Source organism: Lactuca virosa, chromosome 1 (genome assembly GCF_052849685.1).
Source record: "Lactuca virosa cultivar CGN04683 chromosome 1, Lactuca_virosa_CGN04683_v6, whole genome shotgun sequence".
In the NCBI taxonomy this organism is placed as follows: domain Eukaryota; kingdom Viridiplantae; phylum Streptophyta; class Magnoliopsida; order Asterales; family Asteraceae; genus Lactuca; species Lactuca virosa.
Window position 1 is genome coordinate 273,169,111 of NC_136426.1, and position 8,703 is coordinate 273,177,813.

Below are 8,703 nucleotides of genomic sequence, written 5' to 3' on the forward strand. Positions count from 1 at the left end.
ATCATTACATAGAACAATCCAACTCAAACTCAACCATTATGCCAAGACCTCAACGCATGCATTTGTGTCTAAAGTTTTTCCTAAGTAACCCCCCTCAATTCTAAATACTCACAATCCTCATAAACATTCACCCACTTCTTTCGAACAATGCTCATTTTATGCAACCCTCCGAATCCATCCTCAGAAAACTTTCTAACCTCAAGGTATTTTTGTAAAGCCACCGAAGCATACGTAAACTAGAGAATTACAACTTTTAGAAGATAGCACAATATGGAGCTCTTGAATTCTTCACTTCTTGATATTTCGATCTTTGAATTCACCAACTTTTTGTGTAATTTTGATATCCTCAACTTTTGAAACTTCAGAATTTCCGATCTTTGGTCTTCATACTTTGATACTTTTATGCTCCAAGAATTCTTCAATTTTTCACTTTTTGGTAATTTCTCTCTTTTTTTTACATGTACTCACTTTTTTATATCACTCAAAAACCTACATGCTTAAGCAGGGGCACTTTACTTCAACCCTTATTGGTTAAGATATTAGTCTATGTGCAACGACTACATAAGCTTTCCTGGATACATTTCAGGTTTAGGCTGCAAAACATATCGTATCCCTCAAACTAAGCGAGGTTATGTTTTTGTCCCATGATTTCACTAGAATAAAGGAGGCCACAAATGCACTATAACGTATATTGGCTCAACTAAACATTTGAACTCTTATCAGATCATCCCAATGCAACACTAGCAACTTAAGTTCAAATTATTATTACTAGAGCTAATATTAGATTATTATTTCAAACCTATGAACAATTTTTAAATTCCCTAAGATTTCTAGCAATTTACTAATTTACTTTTTCGACCTCCTACCCCACACTTATTACATACAATGCCCTCATTGTATGCATAAACTAAATTAAAAGCAATAAAAGGGAGAAAAAGGAACAGACTCCCCTGGGATAGTGGCGTGATCGAACTCCATAAGTGTGGACAAAATGCGCATCTCGAATGTGGAACTTCTTTGAAATATGAACTTGAATCTTGATCATTGCGAAAGATGTAATAAGCGTCAATAAAATATGGAATCAAGATTTCAAACTTCAACAAAGGTGGTGTAAATCTCCAAGCAAGAAGAATAATGTGGGAAAGCATACGCCACATTAAATGGTAAAGAAACCGAGCCAAAATAATCTTCATAACAATCCCAAGAAGAAAAGTGGTGACCCATGTGGTAAAATGCATCAATAGGCTTCATCTTTGTAGATCTACATGATTCACATCGTGAATTATATGAAGGACTGCAACTTGATATCGAGAAAACGTAGAAAGTAGAAACTCGTGAAAACTTGACTCACGACGTGAATTTTAGGGAGTCACGATGTGAGTACTGGACATACAGAAAACTGTTCTGTCTTCACCTCTTAACTTCAAACAAATGTCTTAATTGATTAAGACGTTGATTTTATGACTCTTCTCTACACTTATCCTCTCTTTTGACTCACCCCACACTTAGTTAAAATTGTGGGTCTTGACTCTTAACTTCTTAGACTATAACGACACTTGGCTAGACGAACACGACTCTTAACTCAACTTTACTCCCTTCCCAAAACTCCTTAGCAAGCTGTAATCAACCAGAAGAAAATAAAAGTAACATAATAATAAACCAACAAGTGTTTCAAAGTTTTCAAACAAATAAAAACCAAATAAACTAGAAACTAAAAACTAAATAAAATAAAATCAAATCAGTCATCCTCATCATCATCACGCGCTCCACTTGTACCCGCTCCATCTCCACCTTGGTTTCTATATTCACTCCACCGAGGGAAAATCGGGTAATGATTCCCCAAATGAGGAGGTTGCTCAACATGGAAATGTCGGATCATATTTTCCATTGTACCCCCAATCCAATTCACGCTTAACGAAAGTTGATCAAAATAGCCTGTCATATCATCCCCAAAGTTGGGTCCGCCAATGGGTGCTTGTTGGTGTAAGTCCCAAAATGCTTGAGTATCAATCAGATCCGTTTGATGGTGCGGAATCCCAATCAAACGGATGATGTCAGATCAAATAGAAGAGAAATAGAAGAAGAATATGATGAATCTTGTATGTATTGATATGAATGAAGATCCGGATACAAGATTCACACACACTAACACACACTCTCTTTTCTCTCTCTCTAGAACACCTTCAAATACACACACTTAAGCTCCTCTAGTGTTCATCCATCATCAATCTATTCCTCACACCCCTCACCCCTATATAAACTCGACTGGGCCGCAAAATGGGTTTACGGCCGTAAACTCAGTTTACGGTCGTAAACTCACAACACATTACAGAAAAATACAATTTCTTAGAAAAGCAAAGTATAAACCATATTTTTGACCCAACAATCTCCCCCTTGGTTTATAGCTTTCTTTTCTTTTCTTAATTGACCCAACAAGCTCCCCCTAAAACTTAGCTGGCTATTCTTCATAATCTTCATTGGGAGCTTGGCTTCAGCTTTAATCTTCGAATTCTTCACAGCATCAAGATGAGCATATGAATCTTCCATGAATGACTTCATCTTGAGCAGTTGGGCTTTTCTTCAGAATTTGGCATTGAACGCACGTTGGGTGAGGAGGCTTCTTGATAAGATTCTTGAAAGATAGCGCTTTCAGCTTGAGAATCTTCAGAGAGAATATCAGAGAGAACTAATCTTCTGGATCACTTCAGCAGGTTCATAGATAGCAGCAGACTGATTGAGGAGGCTTCAATGCAATCCGACACATAATCTTCAATTGCAGCTTCACCTTGCTTCTGGGGTTGAAAGAAGGAATGTCGAAAGAATAATCTTCATTTCTTTCTCCTTCGAATGAAAATTCTTCGATGCTAACAGACGAGGCTTTGGCTCAGAAATTTTCAACACAAACTCCATGAGTCTTATCTATACCTGAAATTACTTTTCAAGACAAAACAAAACTAAAAGAAAAATTTAGCACACAATATTTTTGGATTTTTCATATTTTCTGAAAAAGAAATAAAACAGAAATAACACTATTTTTGGCTTTTTAATTTTTTTTGATTTTTGTTTGGTTTTCAAAATTCTTAATTCTCCCCTAATATTTAAATTAGAAGAAACTTTGAACAAATTTAACAAAAATAAAATGATATCTAACTTTAAGAATGATTTGGGATCAAAGTTTTTAGACAACCTTTATCCACTTTTCGGTACCTTTTATCTTCACGTCTTTGTCTGGTCGATCGCCGGTATTGTGGTCCACTTAAACACGAAAAATTGTGACAATTTTAGGACATACTATTTGTTATAAGACAAGGTGAACCTAAGTTCCAAAATACTATATCTGATCCTAAGTTCCTAGATATTACATCTTAAGGACCATTCAGCTGACGACGACCAGGGATATTGTTGTCCACCTAAATTGAGCAGCGAGATCTATAGACAATCTTTGAGTGTTCAATTTTAATTGTACTAGAACATGGTTCCCGCTTCCTGATATGCCCCAGTAATCAAGGACTTCCAGAGTACTCCTTACATCGGGTGAGCAGACAATCATTAAGAGAGAAGATAGATTCAGATTATTGTTAATTATAATTTTAGAGGGATTGAGAAGTAGAAGGTTGCATATGCTGTGTACCAGGTCGGATTGTGAGTCACGCAAAGGAGACAGCATATGGCTAACAGATAGGAGGAATTTCATAGATATAATTTGCAGAGAAATAGATTTGCATATGTTGCAGTCCAGGTCAGATCTCTTCCAATCACGTAAAGGAGGCAACATATGACTGACAGATAAGAAGAGAAAGAAAACAATTTTCTACAGACCTAACTCATCGGAATTTACCAGTCGCCCCATCAATACCGGAATTAAGGACAAAATCCGCACATCGAGGAAAAGTTAATCCACAGTTCCAAGTACGGGTTCATTTAATGTGACGAGTAGATTCCCATATATATCTCCCTGCTCAACCTATCCAAACGTCGTATTGTCAGGCTAAACGGATTTCACTAGGTCAAAATTTGTCAAGTCTATGAATTCCTTAAGTTCATTAATGCCTAGTCAAGTCCATTTATAATCTTTCGTGCCTACCAGCGCATCAAACCCAGAGCATAGACCCTTCAACTTTGGGTACGTTACGCAGACTCAGATTGCCTGTTATCACTAGATAATATCACTTCCCAAAACATCTCACTCAAACTCATTTCATCAACCAACATATTTTTGGATTTTTTTTTGATTTTCTAATGTTTTTGGATTTTGTTTAAAACTTTCTAATTTTTTGTTTTGTTTTTATTTCTCCCCCTAAATTTGTGCATAGGAGAGAAACGAAAGTAAATGCGCAAATTTAAACTATCCTAAAACAAAAATTAGTCTTTAAAGCGAATCAGCTTAAGAAAAAACTCAGGAGTATAGAGAGGAAAACTCAAACCGTAAGTCACCGATTGAATTTGCATCCAGAAGATCTGAGAACAGCACGCATAATCTCAGAACAGATCCGAAAATTCTTCATGTCATTAAGCACTAACCCCATGTGTGATCCCTTCTTTTCTTCCTTTCCCGCAAAGGACACATACTCCCAGACAATGTTCTGAGTGTTGTACAGTTGAGAGATGTCTCCTATCATGTGCCAGGAACAGCCACTACCAACAAACCGAAGTCTGATGATATGCCTCCATAGCTACTCCGACACAGAGCGGGATCAGTTGGTCTTTGGAACCCAGTCCATTTTGAAACTGGGTCGACCTTTGTCATCCTTGCACGGTACTCTCTCCCATGACATATCCTGTTTATCACAAACAGAAGATGAAGAAATATTATAGTCATTAGTTGATTTGGGAGAGTGAGCCTTTGGAACCCATTTGTAGTTGGGTTTAACCCATTTCTTTTTCGATCTGATGGGTGGCTCAGTACTTGCTTTTGATCTTGATGTCGGCCGTTGAGATGACTTTGATTTTGGCTTCACGGGAGCATCTCTTGGATTTGGCTTCTTGGCCGGCATTCCCTTCTTGTCCTTGTGGGTTTGATTCTTGACCTTCTGCGCGTTCCAGTCATCATGGTCTGAACGTGACCTTGAGGGGTTTCTTTTGAAGTATCTCCCTCTTGGCGCGTTCTGCCAGCCTTGTGCATAGTAGGGAACGTATGCGCGATTTGGACAATGTCTGGCAATGTGTCCAGGTGTTCCACAGTGAAAGCAAGTCCTTTTCTTCACTGGGAAATTGTTTCTTCCTGCCCCTGGTGGCGTATCCTTGCCTTGTCTCTTGTTTTTCGCACAGTTACAACAGGCACTCTGTTTCACTGGAATTGGTGGCCTGTATTTCTGAACAGCAAGTTGATCAGAAGCAACTGAGTTTGAAGCAACCGATTCAGAGTTCAAGGAGATGTTGGTTTGTTCAATGGTGTTCTCCTTGTTCTCATCCTCTACTACTTTACCTGCACATGTAACAGAAACATCAGGAGCATCAGGATTATCAACATTAATAATGCCTCCTGATACAAAACCAGCTGGTTTGCCATATTGAAGATGTGCCTCATTGTCAATTTCTTCCTGTGTCGAAGGGATGGATGTGTAGTTATGATTGAAAGGTGGATGAACACTATCATACCCTAGACCCTTGTTTTGATTATCTTTGAATTTTAATTGGGTTTCAAATAAGGAGTCGACTGTCTTACTTGACGCAGTATAATTTTTGAAACTAACATCAGTTTTTCCACACTTAATTTTCAAGGCGTCAAGTTCTTCGGTTACAGCATCAAGTTGTCTCTTAATATAGTCATAATTTTCACACTTGTTGCTGAATTCTTCCTGAAGCTTCCTAAAGTCCTTTATTTTTGTTTCTAACTGGGCCTTTAGGGGTTTCTGTCCTTTCCTGAGTTGATAACCTTCATATCTCAGGTCCTCAACTTCTCTTTTTAATAAATCATTATGTTCACGAAGAAGTTTAATCGTGGCTTCACATGATTGAGAACATGAAACTTCACATGATTGAGAACAAGAAACTTCATTGACCGGAAGGTTTGTGGAACTCATTGTTTTTCGACAATTCAAAGCGTCAAGTTCTTCAATTACAGCAGCAAGACTAAGACGATTGAGATCTTCTGTCTTCTTGATGTCAGCCACGTTCATATCCCATGATTTCGGAAGTGCATTCAATAGCTTTTTGTTTATCTCAGATTTGGTCAAGAAGATCCCAGCTGTATTCATCTCAAAAGTGAGTGTGGTAAAACGCTGCAACTGAGCTTCCAGGGTTTCTCCAGGGATATAATCGAACATGTTGAAATTTTGTCTTAACATCTCCTGACTACTCTTTTTCATGTCTTCAATTCCCTCGAAAACTTCAAAAACTATTAAAAGCACAACTAGAACTTAAAAGTCAAACTTAAATTTAAAAAAAAAAAGCCCTTTGACTATAAACTTCAAAAGTCAACCTTAAAAGTCAAATTTAAAAAGTCAAACTCAAAAGTCAAACTTGAAAAGTCAAACTTAAAAGTCAAACCGAAAAGCTAAATTTGAAAATTTAAAAGTCAAACAAGAAGGTCAAAGTTTAAAGTCAAAGGTTAAACTTTAAAGTCAAAGTCAAAACTTTAAGTAAAAAGTCAAAAATAAAAGTCAAAATTTAAAAACTAAAATTTTTGGTTGAAAATGGATTTTAAAAATAAAATTTTTGAATTTTTGGGTTAAAAATGACAAAATGCGAAATCTGGAAGCGACAGGGAGAGGTTAAGATTAAAATTTCGATGGATTGAAACAAATGATCGGTTGGTCGAGTTGGCTAAGAACGCTGTGGTAATCACCTGGACGTCCCGGGTTCGATCCCCGGCACCCCAAACCTCGCGTCCCTTTTTATTGAAGCCGTATTCCGAGTTGGCTAAGCCTGAATCCCACTGATGCTGCCGAGCCGAGCCGAGCCGATCAGTCCTCCAAGCCGCGATCCACCAAGCCGTATTCCGAGCCGAGCCGCAGACGATTCGAGCCGTAAACCGCCGAGCCGAGCCGCAACCGCCGACCCTAAACTCCGAGCCGCAAGCCGCCGACCGTAAACTCCGGCGACCGTAAACTCTTCAAGAACCGTAAACTCTCCAGAAATCGTTGTTCTTGACGAAAAACAGCGTTTTTTCACCCTTTTTGCTCCAAAACTCGATCAAAAACTCGTTTTTACGAAAAACGCGAAGAACAAACCCCCCTTATTTTTCCACGATCTATCCAAAAACGCAAGAATCCTTCAAAAATAAGATCAAATAAGCTCCAGATCTGACAAAAATGAGTGATACAAACCAGGCTCTAATACCAATTGTAAGTCCCAAAATGCTTGAGTATCAATCAGATCCGTTTGATGGTGCGGAATCCCAATCAAACGGATGATGTCAGATCAAATAGAAGAGAAATAGAAGAAGAATATGATGAATCTTGTATGTATTGATATGAATGAAGATCCGGATACAAGATTCACACACACTAACACATACTCTCTTTTCTCTCTCTCTAGAACACCTTCAAATACACACACTTAAGCTCCTCTAGTGTTCATCCATCATCAATCTATTCCTCACACCCCTCACCCCTATATAAACTCGACTGGGCCGCAAAATGGGTTTACGGCCGTAAACGTGTTTACGGCCGTAAACTCAGTTTACGGTCGTAAACTCACAACACATTACAGAAAAATACAATTTCTTAGAAAAGCAAAGTATAAACCATATTTTTGACCCAACAATTTTTTTTTTTTTTTTTTAAGGTCGAATGATCACTCAATTTATTGAATTATGAGGAATAAATTACACTTTAAGGAATAAGAATCTAACTCTACCGAAACCTCACAACGTGGCGGCTACATTTTGTCTCACTCTTAACCCTAATAATGAATAATACATGACTATTTATACGGAAAAGACAAGTCTTGTGCTTTTAACCTACACTTCATCAAGGGGCCCATTGCCATCATCCATGGAGTGCTTTGAAACCCTACAATCTCCCCCTCAAAGTATGGAATGGATGACAATGCTTTAACTTCCAAAAGAAGCATCTAGCAAATAAAAAGATCTTGCAACGAGGAATAGATGAAGCAATCCACGAATCTTGATTCTTCAATAGTCTTCAAACACTGGCTCTAGGATATATAAATCAAGCACTGAAGTAATGTCATTAAACTTCATTTTCGAATGTAATCCCAAAAAATCTTCATGAAAACCAAACCCGCCATAAAAACCCATTTCAGAACAAAGAAATCAAATCACTTCTTGTCATTGAAGAGCTCCCCTCCAAGTCACAATGATCTTCAAATAAGCTATTGATATAAGCCACCAAAAATTATCATGTAACAACCCAAATTTTAAGATTCGTAACGACACTTGATCGAGAAAATACTAGAAGTCGGAGATATAACAAGTCCTTAGATGAGCTCGATGAAGAACTTCTACTGTAAAGGATACTTCTCTGTAAAAGCTTTAGCAGAGCTCGATAAAGAACTTCTACTGTAAAAGCTACCTTCATAATTCTACCACAAGCTTTATCAAAAATCTTCAACTTTGAAAAGTCACAAATCCAATTTCGAATGGCCATACCAAATTCTCCCCCGATTTATAATCAAAAACATGATTATAAAGCCTTCAAATGGTCATGAGAATGATCTTGAATTGATAAAAATTTACTAAGCTCCCCCGCGACAAAATGATATACACAATGAAGTATAAAATCTGAAAAAGTCGTGAAA